The sequence below is a fragment of the Accipiter gentilis genome, chromosome 27 (assembly GCF_929443795.1).
Source record: "Accipiter gentilis chromosome 27, bAccGen1.1, whole genome shotgun sequence".
Taxonomy (NCBI): domain Eukaryota; kingdom Metazoa; phylum Chordata; class Aves; order Accipitriformes; family Accipitridae; genus Astur; species Astur gentilis.
In genome coordinates, this window is record NC_064906.1 from 1,441,253 (window position 1) to 1,459,756 (window position 18,504).

At 39.1% G+C, this 18,504-nt stretch overlaps 1 protein-coding gene across 7 annotated transcripts in view; it reads left to right on the plus strand.

The window, feature by feature from the left end:
* PTPRM (protein tyrosine phosphatase receptor type M) overlaps positions 1 to 18,504 on the plus strand; it is a 523,234-nt gene that overhangs the window by 423,096 nt on the left and 81,634 nt on the right. The window lies entirely within an intron of this gene.

The following is an 18,504-nucleotide window of genomic DNA, read 5'->3' on the forward strand; positions in this document are numbered from 1 at the left end:
CAGAACTTGCTTTTGTGCCCAAAATTAATTGTAGTATTATGCCTGACTTTGAAAGCTTAGTTTTGCTGAAGAGTCTCAAGAATGCATCACTCATCCAAATCAAGTATTTGAATCAATGGAGACTTTATCAGCCTGGGTTCCTTGTCTAATGAGAGGGAGGATTTAAGACCCTTTAAAATCTCCTTAGGTCCACTATTTTAATTGTTAGGGTGTCCAATTTCTCTGCCTTTTAGCTCAGATTTTAAGGAGTTTATTCTTGTGAATGATTTTCGCATACAGGAACACTGTAATACAGGTTGATAAGATGTCTACAGTGAGTAGTTTCCCACAAGATTATAATTCAATGGATTTGAACCCAAAAAACCAGTAGCATAAATATATTACTCCACAGAGGTAAAATACATGAGATTGATCCACAGGGTGGACTATGAATTTTCAAAATTGTCATAGGAGTGTATGGGAATTCATGAGATAATTTTGATTGATCATGTAGAAGGTGCATTGCATAAAGGACTTGTGGGGTCTGATCTGTAGGTAGACTTGAAGCTGTCACCTCTGAAATACTGTTAACTTCTAATACATTATATGGACTATGATCCAAGATTAAGTGATTAGATCTAAAAAAAAAACCTGTTCCCTGCCATGTGGTGTAGGAAGCAAATAATGATCACCAGCAGCCCACCCCTCCCCCATTTCCAGGGGCAGTCTACACTTGACAGAGCCTGTATCTGCCTCTGTACATGGTAGTGTCCATTCATCCAGCTGAGGAACCTGTCCAGATTGCACCGCATCTCCAACCCAGTGCACAGTCCTAAATTTCCTTTCCTTAGAAATTAGAATGTGAGAAATCAGAGGAACAGGTGTAAATGGGTCTTACTGTGATGTGACTCTGACATAGCCATTGAGAAGCAGAATGATAGATTCAATTTTAACTCTGTCTTTACAAAGTAGAAGCCAGCAAAAAAAAGATCCATTCTCATTCTTTCATCTGATAGAAAGAGAAGGGAGGAGGAAAACCAGTAAAAGTCATTTAAATTATTTCCACCCTGTAGGGCAAGCAACAATTTCTCTCTTGGGCATGCACAATTGTGCACTGCCCTAGAGGCTCAATGTACTATGCTTAAGTTTTAAAGGTAGCAACTAATATATTCACTGTTGCGGGTCCTTCAGGATGACAAATACAATTACTAGTACATTGCTGAGTTTTTACAAGTGTGAATGCTGCTTGCATTTTACAAGAGATGGTGGTTTTTTGAAGTTTGTGCTTTGTCATGCCAACTCCATGTTATAACAATTGCTTAAATATGTAATTGCTTAAACTGGTATTTGTAGTATTAGACTTCCAAAGCCTATGCTTCAGGCCACTTCCAAAGTCACTGATGACATTTTTTCCCCCTAAAACGTAGCAAACAATTCATTCCCAGAATGAGCTAATCACTTGTCAACTTTCATTTGTGTAGCTGACTTAAACAAGTTTGTTCCTGTGGGGTTTTTTATGCCACTGTTATTTAAAAAATGATAAAATTGAAAATTCTTGTCTTTGGAAAAGATTTGCTCATCAGCCAAAACCTTTTAAACCAGCATTAAGCCTAGAGGAAAGCTACAATTAATTTATTTTAAAAAAAAGACTGTAAAATGGAATTTATAATGCAACCAATGACATGGCTTTTTAACTACAGTGGATCAAATGATGCTGCTGAGAAAGTTTCCAGGAAAATAACTTAATTTTGAGCTTACCAAGCTGATGAATGTCATCCCATTACAGACAGTAGGTTTAGTCACGACTAATGCCAGTAGGTGCAATACGTTAGGGTGCAGTTTATTAATAGTGGCAGGGAAGGGGGACTTAAAATACTCCAGCTGCATCTGAAAAAAAGTCCTCTTTATATATGGAAATTCTTTATAATCAGAATGAACCATAACTAGTCATATCTTTGAGTGGTCTTTTTCGATTGAACTAATGCAGTGTTGCTGGTTTTCCTCCATATGCAATGAAAAACCGCCCAATATATTCTAGCACTGCTAAGATTACAAATCTTTGTTTACGCTGCTGTCAGACTGATACTGTCCTCTTTACAAGGTTGAACTAGACAGTGAAAGAATTTTTTCCTTATAAATTATCAGAAGACTAACTATCCAAATGAAAAGGAAGAAATAGTTTGGCAGGCGATTTGTTTTGAATGAAGTCTCATAGATGATTTTTGCTCTAACAAGACAGCAGTATTATATAGTCTCACCAGGGAAAGAGTTTGATTCAAGAGAAATTCACACAGGATTCACTCTGAAAATAAATCTGTCGAACCAAACAGAAAGTAAAGTAGCACATTACCCATTAGCAGCACTTCAGAGGAGTGCAAGGATACAGAGCACTTAGTGTTGTGCATAGTTTTAAGCGCTTTACAGTTAAACTTGATAATTAGGGCCACTGTTCTCAATAATTAGGGCTATAGTTCACAATCTAAGCACATCGATGTAGTTTTAAGTCCTATTGGCTTCATGCACAAGTTTTTGGAGTAACAGAACTGACACAAAACATAAAGGATGAAAAATCATCTTTAAGCAATGGCAGGCTGCTACTTAGTTGCTCACTGCTCAAATCTGCATTAGGGATACCCACCTGAGATACTGAGTATCTTCAGTTCCCAATATAGGGGTCTTGGGGGAGCACCGTACTTTGCAGGGTTGTGCCCTATTGTTCTCCTTCTAGGAGGAGCTGAGATACTTTGGCTCTCATCACTGAAAATGCTTTGGTTGGATATCAGTAGGGTGACATCCCACAGCCTGGACCTGTTGCTGTGATGGCATGTGTGAAGGCTTCTGTTCCCTAGAGCAGGACCAGGCCCTGGTTCTTGGATGTAGCAGTGCAGGTTCTGATTTTGTGTCTAGCTGTGCCTGTAGAATGAGAGTGAATACAGATGTGTCCTTAGCAACACATCAGTGATAAGTTCACTGCCCATTTTCCTGTGTGTTTCTCAGGTGTGGAAATAACATGGATACATTTCAGTAAGCTGTGAACTCAAATGCAGACCTTAATTAGTGGCTTAGTGAAGTGTGAATGATTGGAAGGGATTGCACAGAAATCCTTAAACTCAGGGAAATTTCCACATAGCTAGTGTGCAATAGATCTTTAAACACCTTTCTATCCCCTGCCAGGCCCTTAAGAAAGGAGAGATTTTGGCTTGGTTCCAGCAACGTTAGACTGGCAGGATAACGTTGGCCTGATTTCACATGCACCCCTACACTAATTGTGGGTTATTTAAGCTGCTCCCCAATACTGCAGCATGAGAGAACTTTTACTGATCATGAAGGAGGCTCACTGCTTAATCTCGTTTCTGCATTACAGAAACAAAATAAATAGAAAAGTAGGTTGAAAGTGGTCTCTACAATTCATCACTTCTTTCTCCTTACACCTGCCACCTTTTGGTTTTAGACTCCCTAGCTTCACCGCGCTTGACACTGTATCCTTTTGCAAGGACGTGTATCTGTCAAACGGCCATAAGCACATAGATGCAAAGAAATGAGTTAATCTCCTTCCTAAAGAGTTGGACTAGGCTACTGGAGGCCAGTATAGCTTGGTGTAGCTAGTGCAGAAACAGAGAAATTAATCAAAATCTTTTCATTTTAAATAAGACTGATTTTTTTACCCATTTTTGGATCAGCAAAAATTGTTGCCTGTTTAGTATAAATTAGTTCTTTGCCAAATTAAGGTTAGTTGACAGAAGACAGTTTGAAATTGATTTCAAACTGTCCACACAGGAGCTTGGACTGGTTTAACAGAATTGATTCAAAAACACACCTTTAATTAAACCAGTGCAACTTTTTGTAGATAAAGCCTTGCAAAATCAATTTCACATTATGTTCCGTGACAGGGAGTTCTGAGCTTCCATTATCTCAAAACTAGAGGTTCCTTTGAAAAGCCAGGATTTGCAAAGAGTATCCTGCTCAGATCAGCCTCACTTACTGTCACTAACAGGACTGTGTCAATAACAGAGTTTAAGAAAAGGTTCCTCCATGTAGTTTTAACTTTCAGGCCTTTCCCCCCACTGTCTCTTCCAACTTCCCTCTCTTCCCATCCTGTTGCACACATCCTTCCTCAAAGTTTTGTGGCAGTTAACTGTTTCAGTCAGGAAATAATTTTATACTAATATCATTAAACCATTACTACTCCTAATACAGGGAAGTTATATACTGTCAAGATAAACTGTACTGATTATCCCTTTTATGCTGCATGGTCTCCACTCTGGGGGGCTACACCAATGTAACTGTATTAATCTCTAAATCACCGCAGTTAAATAGATGGATACCTGTGAGGATACAGGCTCATTGGGCCTATCAAGGTCAGGAACATGAAATATATTATCTAATGTATGTTAAACAATTCATTTCAGTTTAGCACTTCTTAGCACCTATTTTAGATTGGTAGAAGTATTTTAAAATAGGTTATCTGGTCATGGTCACTGTTCAGTTATATGTTGGGGAATTGTGGTCAAAGGTGATCATAAAAATATCGAAAATTTGAAGAGGATTTGGAGGTGAGTGTTGAGAATAATTGGGGGTATGAAAGAAATCCTATCTTCATAGCAATATATTAATTGAAATGGAACTTCCCAAGATATGCAAGTAGGTGTGCTGATAGTCTATAAAAGCAAAGTTTTTCACACAGTGTACTACTGGCTAGTGAAATATCTGGGGTAAATAGAAAATGGTTTTAAGAAACAAAATAGGAAAAAACCTCTCTAAAACCAGCAGAAGTACAGTTCCTTGTTGTGGGGGTCAGAAAGTATTGCAGGCAAGCAGGAAATTTTTCATGGAGGAAGTTTACCCCATAAGGTGCCCACTTAAGTTTTTGTTTTCTCCAGCACACTGTTAGATAAATGCCTAACCTAGGGCAGAAATCTGATATCCATTTTCTGCTGTCATGCAAAGGCATAACAGACTAGAATCCTGTCACTCCAACCCAGTCCTCCAGTCACAGCTTTTCTTTCTCTTTAGTTCCATCTGGAAGACAAATTTGCTGCCACATGACACTTCTAAGCCCTGTGCTTCTGGGGCCCTGTTCTGAAATCTTGAAAATAAGTAGGAAAAATAAGTATTTTGTTGATGTTATGTTGATATAGCTACTGGCAGGACCTAGCTGGTGCTGCTTTTTCTGCATGTATTCCTTGTGACTGCAACTGGCCTGTCTCACCTCCAACCTGTACATTTTTATCATGCCCTTTTCTCTGATTTTATTTGATATTCTGCAGCACCAGCTGAGACAGTCAATACCACAATACATGCAGATTATTTTCTATCCCACAAGACACGAATTACAAAGAAAGCAGACAGACACTGGAACATTGGGTGGGAATGGGGGTATTAGTCCACAGTGTAAATACACAAAGGACAATATCTGCATCCTCCAGAGCTGAGAGTAGGTAACTGTTTGCCTTTCTTTCTACTTCTGTAATAATGAGAAAACTCATTAGAGATTGAAAGCATAACAGAAACAGAAGTAAAATAGTAGGAATTTGCCCTGTGAAAATGGTGTGGAAAATTGTTGGAAATATTAATCTGTAGAGATCATTGCTATTATTTTTTGTGAAGTTTCATCTGTTTAGATGGGTCTCAGAACCCCATCACCTATCACCTGAATGCCCAGCTGAATCTTTAATCTTTAATACTGGAAAGTTGCAGTGGTCTGATTATAGGCATATATTATTATGTAACTGTTCTCTCCCATGCACAATGAAGGATAACCACAACTAATGGTGATATAAAGGTCCTTTGTATGAGACAGGTATTTCTCCTTTATCAGAGGACTGTGTTCAGAAAAAAAACAGTTTCTTCAGATTGCCATGGAATCTGCAGCAGCCTTCCATGAATCCCAGGTAACTTGTTCCTGCTTGGGTTTATCCTAGACTCTTGGACACTGGAAGCCTCGGCACTGGGGACATCATATCCAGGGAGGTCAAAAGCAATAGTAAAAATGAGCAGCTGCCATGTCCACAAACCATGTTTTGTTTTGCAGATCCTAAGGTACTCCAGATCAATACCAAATTGTTGAAATAAAGTCATCCCAAACCAGAAACTACATTCACTAGTAAATAGCCTATGTTATTAGTGACACAACTTCCCAGTGCATGCAGTATCCCTTTAATTCTTTAGTAAGTCTTGTAGCAGAATGGGTGACTTCCAGTTGTTGATCAGCAAGAATCAGTTGTCAACAGTTTTAGCTGGATGGCAGTTAATAGGAGTTTGTTTGGGGGTTTTTCAGTTCAGAGGAGAGACACTTAGTTTGCTGAATTGGTGTGCCAGCCAGTTTGATGCAATTCTGAAGGTATCCTTAATAGCTGTGAATTTCTGTTCTTAACAGATTTCAAGTGTATGAGAAGTGCTGTCACAGTGCTTAATACCATTCACATGACTGCCCTATGCTGCAGTGTGGCTAACTGCCCAGTGATCAAGGTGTCCCAGGACTTTCTAAATCTCACTGTTTCCTTCTCCCACTCTTCCTAAATGCCTTCTCCTCCAATTTAAATAAAAGTGCATGTATAGGCAGATACAGCTTTCTAATTTGTTTTTGTTTAAGCAGGTTTAATTAAAATTTATTCTTCCTACAGATTATAGGTTTAGGCAGGTCGTGGCTTCATTAGAAAGGCTTTGGGGTTTTATCTGTTCGAATAATAAAATTGCAGAGGTGTATAGACTAGAACACTTCCAATATCCTTAGGATTATTCTCAGTGGGGTGTAGGCAACTGTTTGCTCATCCTGTGACATGGCTATTTTTGGTACTGATCAGTCTGTGATTTACTTGGGTGTGAACCTCCTGTTTTCTTCTTAGTAGCCTGAACAGTCTGAACTGTATGTGATCTCAGGCATCACGGATGCGTAACAAGAGCAAGGATGCCTAATTCAGCCCAATGTATTTCTCCATGTGAGTCTACCAGACTCACGTCTTGTATGTAAAGTTAAGTTTAGACTGTGTCCTAAGGAAAGCCTGGTAGCTTTTAAGTGCATCTTTCATGTCCTTCATATCCCTCTAAGCAATTAAAACAGAGTCTGGTAGTATTGGTCCCCTCAGAAAAGTGCTGGCCTACTCAAAAGTCATGAGATATAGATGCTTAAGCTGATCAGTTGGATGGATAGACTGATGCAGGTTGTTCTTATGTAGGAGCTCTCGCAGCTATTTTAATCATTTTCTGCTTCTGCTGAGTCTGGTGATCCTGGTGTATGTGGTGGCAAACACATGAATGAATACAAAATCTATCAGCAATAAAAAATGTGCTGTAACCTGTCAGTTCTTATGGTCCTGAAGATGCCCTGGGAGTCTTTTCCATGTTCAGATATTTAGCAGACATTCATTTCATATTTCAGCATAGCTGGACTGAAAATCAAAAAGTAATGTAAAGCACAATAAGCAACTCTGATGTTATTCCTGATCCTTAATGAGTGAGTCTACTTAAGCATTTAAAATGGAATCATTTTAACTGTTGCATGCAGACTTGTGGCTGTGCCTCTTGTCCTTCATTATCCCATAGCAATAAACCTTCAGCCTGCTTTAGAAAGTTGTGGAGGTTTTCCCATCTTGGGTCCAGCTGCCACAGCAGTCTTTCAAAGCTTGTTTTAATTTTGCTCCCCTTTTTCCTGACCTATGATTCCATGATTAGGTTCTTCTGTTCTCTCAAGGAATTGCAAAATCTTTCTCAATTTATTCTGGAAAGATTTGTGGGCATGTGCAATGTCAAATTGGAGCAATAAAAGAAGTAGCTTCCAAGTTTCACTAATTGTTGTCAACTTTGCACCGAAAGGATCTTTGGAAATCCAGTATCCACATCTGATAAGTCCAAGTAATTAACACAGGGGTTATATAATTTTAATGGCAAGAATGAACCTTTTCCATCTTACTTCTTCCTTGTGTTTGTACACAGAGTTATATGCTTATTTTTTTAATAACCAACACTCACACATCACTCCACTATTTTAGCATGTGAAATCTGTTGCACCATTATTCTCCAGCCTGTCTTGTCTTCCTCCCGTTTGGCAGCCACAGGTTGAGAAACAGTCAAACTGTAGTAAGCAGACTTCTCAGAATATATTTTACTCTGGTTGTCTGTTAGGCAAGTCATTTTTGCTGAGTGATCTTGCTATTGTGCTTTTGCTAGTACAAATCCATGGTCTCTCTGTACCTTTTGAAATCAGGGTTTAGTTTCAGATTTAGCCAATCTGTACATCATTATGGGCTATTGAACACCACAGTAGGAAACTAAATGAGACCACTGAACTTAATTTAACTCATAACTTGAGTTTCCAGAGGGAAATCCGCAAGAATGGCTTTAATGCTCACAGCGATAAAGTGATAGGTTAAACTTTCTAAATGCTAGTGACAGGTATGATTTGAAAGAAAGAAAAGTTTTTGAAAGATTGCAGGCTATATGCTGCATATTTGCACCAGACTGACTTACTAAGTACTCAATTAAGACATTGAATATTTGATCAGCATCTGTAATCCCTTCTTGAGTTAACATATTATTTACTTTTGGAAACTGCTGATGTACCATACTTTTCCCATTGCACCTGCAAAAATGAATTCATGCAATTTATGTGCACAGAATAATATATTGTGCTTTAATGTTCAAGATATTATTCATTACTTCCTACTCATATAGGCCTTCTTACCTCCTTCATATTTTATTAGTGCCCTTTAAAAAGACATAAAAAATCAGTCATGTAGTTAGTCCATTTTAAATTATGCAAATGATGTTAAATGCAATTATAATCTATTCTTTATTAATTATATATATACCCTATGTGTTTTCTATGGATTGTATTTATTCACTACAAATAATTAGGCATTTTTGACCATTGCTGGTTTCATGACCAGAGCATTATTACTGGCTGTTTGTAAAGTGAGCGGAACACTTTTCAAATCAAATTAGCATAATTTAGCTATTAGGAGTCTTCATTTAGCAGCAGTTTATTCACAGCATACCTAAAATATGCATTATTTTCTATAATGCATTTGTTTTAAATAAGTTAAAATAGCCATTATAAATTTTTCAGGAAATAAAAATCTGTATTCTTATGTAGCCTGTGGCTCAATGTATCTTTTAAGAAGTTTTCTAACTGGAATACAAGACTTCTTCTTACACGTTTCCCATAGTGCTTTAGTCGTTGTTCTGTCAATGGAATGGATGATCAGCATTTTCTAGCAGGAATTATTTTTTTGTTACAACATACTGATTTAATGGGCCCAAAAGATACTGTGGGAAATGTTAAGTTCAATGAAAATCTGGTGGGATGTAGTTGGGCAGACAAGGGGCTTGGCAAGCCTCCTTTCTCTCCTGCTGGTTTCCTGCCATTGGCTCTGTCTCAGTGTGATAGCTGCTCCCCCAGTTACCCATCACGTGGGATCTCAGCAATGCCCCTGCCTACACTCTTGTGGGGCTACTCCTGTTCTCAAACTGCTTGACTCTGTATCCATCTTATTAATTAGCAGTTAGGTCACCCTTAGTCCTCAGCAAGTCATCGGAGATGTGAAGAGTACATAGCCTGCCAAACAGCCACGAGAAGATGCGGGCATCTTGGTCAGGCAGAGACAAAGATGAGCAGGGCAACCATGGGATAAAATTGGCCCCCAGGCCAAAGCTGATGGGAAGACTGGAGTACGTGAGGAAACAAGGCAGCCCAGGAGGTGGGCAGAAGGAAAAGCAGGCTGGCTTCGGGGACTTGCAAGATACTGTCAGTGAGAGTCAGTATTTCAGAAGTGACATGATGGCAGCGTCAACCAGGTAAAATTACTGGAGTTACTGGGTTTGCAGCTCAGTCCAGGACTGATGAAGATTCATAATATTGACACTTCTTCACAAGACAGAAACAGTAGACCAGAGTCACTCACCGCAAACTCACACATGAGAACTGAAAGGTTTAGGTTTACAGCATGATTTGGAGTCCAAGACAGGGAAGACCTTAAGCATGTGTTCAAGGCCAGTTGGTTTTAAAGGGATGTAAGAGACTGTTTTAAAGTTGTTTTTAATATACATTCTTTCCTGTTTTACATTTTACCATTCATTTAAATGGAAGCAACAGCAGAGTCGTCAGACACATAATAGTTTAGACAAGTTCATGTAATGGTGGTGAAGCTTGCATATCTGTCCACCAAAATGGTGCAGTTTCTTCCCCTTAAGATCTTAAAAAAGATTCATGACTGACAATGCTCTGCTTTCGTCTGTGGAAAAAAATAGCATGCATTTATGTAAGGTTAAAATGCATCTACCAGCTCAGATCAGTTATTACCCATCTAGCTTTAAGGTGCTTGCCTGTGCAATAATAACTGCTCTTAATGTATAACAGGAAAGAAGCTTTTATATCTACAAGAGAGAGGTCTGAGTCTCTAAGAGACAGGCTGTCTCCACTCTTATACCACACACCAAAGGGAGACAAAAGAAGTGAGGACCTTCCTTGATGCACAGGCTGGGGTTGTTCAGAAACAGCCATAGCTGTGGCTGGCTTCTGCTAACAAAGGTAACCTGCAGTAAAGGGGGTATAAGTTCTTTTCAGTGAAACTGTAGATTTTTGTCTCTGTCCTACCCAAACAGCAACAGGATTCCCTTCTGAATAGAGTGCCTCCTAGTGATTGCTCTGGGATGGTGTAAGCTTCTATGCAGTGCAGTGTTGGTTCCTCAAGTAAGCATAAAGTTTTAGTGTGTGTTTTCGTCTGGGAGAAGGCAATAGGAGCACTTTGATACTTAAATACTTGGCTGTATCACGGAGCTTGGAGTTTTGACATGAGAAAATATTACCATTCAGATTGTTTACCAGTAAATACCTACATGTGAGCAATCTCTGTGCTTTTCCTTACCGAGAATGATGACAAAGCAACAAAATTCCAGTATGACATAACAAATCTTAAAAAGCTAAGTCAGATCCTGTGTCCCCTACTCAGTAAAAGCAGCCACCTCCAACCCCACATGAATAGTTAGGAAAGAAATGAGGTAACTTAAATAGATGGGGAAGGGCTTGCAGTGCAAAGCTCTTTTTAGATTTTCATGTCCTTCCAAGATCCTCTGAATCTAAGCATGACTGTCAAGTTGAGACATATGCTTTTTAATCTTGAGAAAGACTGCATACAACAGTTCTTCAGTCTTTTGTGATACCAGTATTGCTCTTCCAAGTGCTGTCAACCATTATTCATTGCCAGAATGCTTTAGCGTATTCTTTGCTTGAACAGTATTTCAGAACATTGTCCTCTGCATTAGGCTGTGATATCAGCTGAGCTTTTGTTCACTTAGCCTTGATTTTTATCTGCACCTGTTTCTATTTGTCATTGGTGTCTCTAGTCAAGTTGGACAAATAACTACAGTAAAACTCCACATTTTCAGTTTGTAGTTTTGCTCATTCACCCATTCATACTTCAGTTCCAGCTTTTATGCTCTGTGTAACAATGCTGTATACAGCTTCTGTAAGGTTGACATAATAACCTATGTAAAGATTCTATGAGTAAGGAAATCCTTAAAGTGGCACAGACCCACTTTATCAGCTCCAGTACCAAGTCTCTACCTTGTTTCTAGGATAGTGAAATATCACTCATTCCTGGCTGCTGTAATACCCCTTAGGATATTCTGAGCTGTGCCAGAGATCGGTGTTACTTTTGCAATGCTAACAACAATTATTCATTATTCCTTATAATACAGGGAATCAGGAGCACCCAACAAAGCTATTAAGCAGCAGATTTAAAGTGAACAAAAGGAAATATTTTTCACACAGCACATAATTACATCGTGGAGCTCATTGCCTCAAGATGCTGTGAAGCCAAAATTATAAATGGGTTCAAAAATGGGCTGGACAAACTCATTATTAAACACAATGGCTGTGTGCAGTCTCTGGCTGAGGAAGAGATTGCTCAGGAAAGCCATTGATTGCTAGAAGCTAAGAGGGTATGCTGGGGAAAGATTCACTCTATTTGCTCTATTCTTCATACTTTTTTGTAAACATCTGCTACTAGTACTCTCATAGAAAAAATAATGGGTTGTATGGACCTCTGGTTTGACCCAGTATGGCTGTTAACACACATAAAGAAGAAGAAAATAAATCAATGGTTCTGTATATACAAAGCAAACAATATGATGTGAAATGGTAATTTATTATTTTTTTTTACATACTGGTAGTCAATTTTATAGAACTAACATCACTTCAGTTCATAAAGAACACAAAGAGCTCTTTAAGTAAGTTAGCTAGCATCCTCCTTGTTTTCTAGTTCTTTTACTTTAGTGGCTGTTCTCCTGGTCTTGCTGTTGGACTGTGAAATGCAGGATGATGATGCTGTAAAGGGAAAGAGAAAAAAATTCAGTTGTAAAATGTTTTTATTTAAAATGCATGTAGCTGCTATTCTAAAGCCTAATCCTTGAGCCTTTATTCTGAGCAGTGCTTTATTCTGCAAATAACCTTGTTTACATTAATTAGGCCCTTTCAAGAGAGTCCTGTTACTTACAGTACATAGAAGTAGTGGAATTAAACTCCTACTGTGGGCAGTAAACCACTTCTTGCCTTTTGGAGAGCAAAAGGGGGACAGTTACATGTATTTTGAAATTAAGCAGATTGAGCTTCCAAACCACACCAAAGCATTTGCTTTGGTTTTGCACAGGGGAAAACATTTTAAATCTAAGCAAACTGGGTGTCCTGCTGCTTTCCTAGTAGTTTTATACACATTTCAGTTTTACCACTGACTTTTTACTTGTCTCTTCTTTTACAACATCACCAGCTTGAATTTTATGTTTTGATGGTTACATTGTGAATCAGGTCTTCAGAACCGACAGTAGCTAGAACATACAAAAACGTTTGAATCCAAGGAAAATCACATAAATTGATCATGCTTTTTATATGTTTAATTGCAGATCTGGTTAGAGATTGACATATTTTCCCTCCATTTGTCAGTTCTTTGCACAGCATTTGTCTTTATTTTACTGATATTTACTAAGCACATGTATCTGTCACACAAAGAAAGCTAAAAAAGGCCATGCTATCTGCAGCATTTAGGGGTTCTATGAAGTTTAAGTGTTTTGTGGATTGATTTTTATTTCTTGTTACTATGTGTTTGTTATTTTTTGGTGACATTTTTTCAAAACACTATGATCCTGCCATCAACTTATTTTTAAACATTGCTGAGGTAGAAGGACAGCCTAGTTGGGAAGCAAATGTCTTTCCTGTTGACATAACTAGGAGTATGTTTTCTTTTAGTTTAAGTATGCTCCAGTGGAAGTGCCTTAAGTATCTTATAAAGGATCAGGTTGGATCTTTTTAAAATAGCAGTGTTCCAAGGGCCAAGAAACAAGTGAAACTACTAAACTTTTGTCTAGCTACACACTGACACAGAGGTCTGCTTGTGCTTACTCCATATTTACACTCATTCCCCAGAAGTGCTCCCTCTGATACCAGGAACCTTCCCCACAGATAAAGCTTTACCTTTCACTACATCCTCTCCTAGATGTGGGGACCCCACTACGCACCTGCTTACTGCCACAGGAGGTTAAGGTGAAAACATTCATAGTCCCATAGCTATTGCGGGGGTATTTGAAAGCACAGAGATAGTGTGGAACAGTGATTCTGCCTTCAGTGGAGGTGATGCTGAACAATATGTAAGGTATGCTACAATTTTTGTTTCCCTACTTGGGCCAGCCCAGACCTACCCTGCATCTCTCACCCAGGTTCTGCCATTGCCACCTCCTTTCTCCAGTGCGCAGCAGGCAGGACAGTGGGTACAGGTCCTCTTCCCTAACACCAGGACAAGTGAGGAACAGGAATTGGACTACATTCCTGCTTTACTCCTTTCAGCTAGCAGCACTCTTCTTTTTCCCACAGAAGAACAGTGGAGAGGATGTGCTGACTGGGGAGGCCATGGTGTGGAAAGACCTGTGGGAAGAAGTTATACTAGGGTAGTGATTCTGTGTCTCTGGGATTGTGTGGCAAGTGCCAGAGTCCCTGGAAACCTGACTGACTGATCTAGAAGTTTAATAGTAACATGATTTTTTTGGTGTCATGAAAGATTTGAATGGTGCTACCCATATGACTGTTTTAGCATGGAGGAGCAGTGTGTTGGAGTGCTCAAGCTTAGTAGTGCAATAATATAAAAAAGAAAAAAAAAAAAAAAGTTGCTTTCCTCTCTATTTCGATGGAGAAAAAGGAAAAAAATGCACCATAGAAAGTAGTAATTTTAATGCCACTAATACACACCACATTTTAAAAAGCTAAAATATGCATGTGCATAAAGCAATTAAGTACTCCATTAACCATACAGTTCTGCCCATGCCTAGAAAAGTTTCAGCATCTTCTAATGAAGAAGAGGAAAGTTATTGTGGTTTATGCTAAAATTCAAGTTTGATCTGGTATCAGATCAAGTATTTGTATTTTAACTGATAGTGGCAAGTTTAGATGCCAGCTATTATGACTACAGTGAAGTTACTGAGAATGATAGCTTCCAAATTCAGCTATCTAATAATGAGAAAAGCAAACCATACTTTTTGGGAGTATTTCCTCTGTCGTGGTTTTGGCTGGGATAGAGTTAGTTGTCTTCCTAGTAGCTGGTATAGTGTTATGTTTTGGGTTCAGTATGAGAAGAGTGTTGATAACACACTGATGTTTTCAGTTGTTGCTAAGTAGTGCTTAGACTAAGTCAAAGATTCTTCAGCTTCTCATGCCCAGCCAGCAAGAAGGCTGGATGGGCACAAGAAGGTGGCTGGGGACACAACCAGGATAGCTGACCCAAACTGGCCAAAGGGATATTCCATACTATGTGCCGTCATGCCCAGTATATAAACTTGGGGGAGTAGGGCTGGGAGGAATAGCTGCTTGGGAAATACCTGGGCATCAGTCAGTGGGTGGTGAGCAATTACATTGTGCATCACTTATATATTCCAATCCTTTTATTTTTATTATTGTAATTTTATTATTGTTATTATTATAATTATTAGTTTCTTCCTTTCTGTTCTATTAAACTGTTCTTATCTCAACCCACGAGTTTTACTTTTTTTTTCATGATTCCCACCCCCATCCCACTGGGGGTGGGGGGTGGGGGGAACTGAGTGAGCAGCTGTGTGGTGCTTAGTTGCTGGCTAGGGTTAAACCACAACAGTCTCAGATATACTTTAAAATATATTCTTAAGGAACAAAGATTCAGCTTACAGAGGTTGACTTAGGGCTAGGTAGGGAGCCAGAGTGGGACATGGGACCACCATGTTATATTGACAGATTTGCACTAAATCCAGGCAGCTTAGAGCTACTAAAAGGTTTCTCCTGCAACCTTAAATGTTGTTAGCAGTGGGATACTGTAAGTGTGGGAGAAATCTAGAGTTTAAGGTTCACTGAGGCTGAATCAGTTTTACTGTCTTTTAGTACCTTACTGTCCTTTACTAATGTTGTGGTTTAACCCCAGCCAGCAACTAAGCACCACACAGCCACTCACTCACTCCCCGCCCCAGTGGGATGGGGGAGAAAATTGGGAAAAGAAGTAAAACTCGTGGGTTGGGATAAGAACGGTTTAATAGAACAGAATGGAAGAAACTAATAATGATAATAATAACAATAATAAAATGACAATAATAATAATAAAAGTATTGGAATATATGTGATGCACAGTGCAATTGCCCACCACCTGCCGATCAGCACCCAGTTAGTCCCCCAGCGGCTATTCCTCCCAGCCCCACTTCCCCAAGTTTATATACTGGGCATGACGGTACATGGTATGGAATACCCCGTTGGCCAGTTTGGGTCAGCTGTCCTGGCTGTGTCCTGTGCCAACTTCTTTAGTCCCTCCAGCTTTCTCGCTGGCTGGGCATGAGAAGCTGAAAAATCCTTGACTTTAGACTAAACATTGCTTAGCAACACCTGAAAACATCAGTGTTATCAACATTCTTCTCATACGGAACTCAAAACAGAGCACTGTACCAGCTACCAGGAAGACAATTAGCTCTATCCCAGCTGAAACCAGGACAACTAACTTGATTAGTTTTACCATCCCAGTGTCCCAAGAGCCTGTTTTGTTTTGGAGGACAAATCTTTTTTTGTCACTTATGTTAGGTAATTCCAGGACATTTCTAGTTTTGATGTAATTTGGGCTGAAACCTCATTTTAAAGACTACTGTTCCATGTCCAGCAAATCGCTAGTATCAGGAAGGTGTCCTAATCATTGAGCTGTCAGGTAAAATTTCCGTACCACAGTCTGCATTCAGATGACTCCTGTATCCAGCATTAAAAGAAATGGAGACATTTCCTTCTTTTCAGCTGAGGGAACTGGGGTTGTTCAGTCTGGAGAAAAGGAGGCTGAGGGAAGACCTTATCACTCTCTACAACTACCTGAAAGGAGGTTGTAGTGAGGTGGGTGTTAGTCTCTTTTCTCAAGTAACAAGTGGTAGGATGAGAGGAAACGGCCCTCAAGTTGCACCACGGAAAGCTTAGATTGGAGGTTGGATACTAGGAAAAATTTCTTCACTGAAAGCATTGCCAGGCATTGGAACAGGCTGCCCAGGGAAGTGATTGAGTCACCATCCCTGAAGGTATTTAAAAGATGTGTAGATGTGGCTTAGGGACATAGTTTAGTGGTGGAGATGGCAGTTTCAGGTTAACGGTTGGACTTGATCTTAAAGGTCTTTTCCAACCTAAATATCTGTATGATTGGTGAGGGTGCACTCTGCCCCATCATCCAGGTCATTAATGAAGATGTTAAACAGGATTCAACCCAGTATTGACTTCCCTAATGCTCCAGCTGTATACTCCCTAGTATATGTCCTCTCTCATACTCCAGCTGAAAGTCTAGTCCCTACTGAGCTGATCTCATAGGAATAAATCTTCCCTTGTTGTTTAAATGGGTGTTTGTCTCAAAATTGGAACTTCCACCAAATGTCAGGACTAGAACGCTTCAGTGCCAAGTCACTCTTGTCCATCTAGCTCACTCTTCATCATTTTATCTGGTTCCCTTGGCAGAACTTGTCACATAGAGTCTAATAATACTTTTATTAAGAAATCTGATAAATGTAGACTTTATTGGATTATTTTAAACAACTAGTAATTGGCTTAATGAGAGACAGATGCCTGGAATCTTTGTATTGTCTTGTAAGGGAAATATTTATATAGAGACTCAAATTTTAAAGTTTTGTTTTATGGAGGAATAAAGGCAGAGAATAAAGGCATCTGCTGCTATTCAACAGAGCTTTTATAACGTTGGCTTGCCTCAATTAATCCAGCTTGAGTGTAGTGTTCTAGTGAAAGGAAATGTAGAATAAAAATATAGAGCAATGTATATAAATCATGAAATGTCCATAGAGAGCTGATAAATTGCTGAATTTTCCTCAGTTTATGCAAAAAAGAAACTGAAGAAGCAGATTGCAAAAACCAAAATTATACATTAAGTCGTTAAACCTCAATCTTCATTACCGAAGAATTGTTTTGATACTCAGCAGGATCAGTATCTGAACAAAAGAACAGCTAGGTGACATGTTCACAAGGGTCCTGCACATTAGGAAAAAATCCACAGAATAATGTCATGGTGTGATCCAAGTCCAGAACTATGATTACTCCTTTTCTGTTCTTAAAGCTGTGAATGTCAACAATATTTTGCACTATTTTTTTTCTCTGTGACTAACCCTTTATTTGTTTGTTAAGTTTATTTCATACTCCATTTGTGTTACATGGACTTTGTAACTTTTCAGTTAGCGCCCTTACTCCATGAAGAACTCACCTTCATGTCCTCACCGTATTGTCCTTTAAAAAAAAGACAGTCCTTTCAAACAATGGCACTTCTCTTCCCTTTTTTTGCCAGAGTCTGTTTTCTGCAAATACCATGTTTGGTTCATTATTTTACTAAATTGTGCTGCTACTTGTACATAGCAAGTGTAAAACACTATCAAACTAGAGCAGAAGAGACATCCTTGTTGCACAGCTGCCCAGTAAGTAACTGATGGCACTCAAATTGCCACCTCCATCATTATTGCTGGAGATGATTGATTTTTTTCTGTTAGTTAGTCCAGTAATTTCACTTGCAGAGCATATTCTCTGAATGTATGCTGTGTGAATGATAATTAAGAAGGAAGAAGAGACATTTGTGCTGGGACATTCAGAGGTCTCCATTGTATGGCATAAGGTCAATACAAGCTTAGAAGACTTCTCAAAACTCTTTGAAAGTTTCATTCTTAGGCATCAGGAATAAACTAGTTGATTACATGGAAATAGAGTTGGACAATCCAAATGTCCATTGACAAGCTCCTGTGGATACATGCCGTAGTGAAACTGTTAGTTGTGTATGGTGTGTTTGTACCTTTCTGTTGACAAAATACTAGTACCACATACATGATGTTAGATTAATGATGCAGAAGTGGTCCTCAAGTGACAGTGTTTAGGGACAGCAACCCGTTTTGCCCCTCCCTCATTGTAACCCAGAGTACTTCCACTTCACCTTATCCATTAGCTGAGTCTGGGTCATTTGAGTAGCCTGTGATCCCATGTGGTTTATATTTTAATAAACTGTCTGGTTTTAA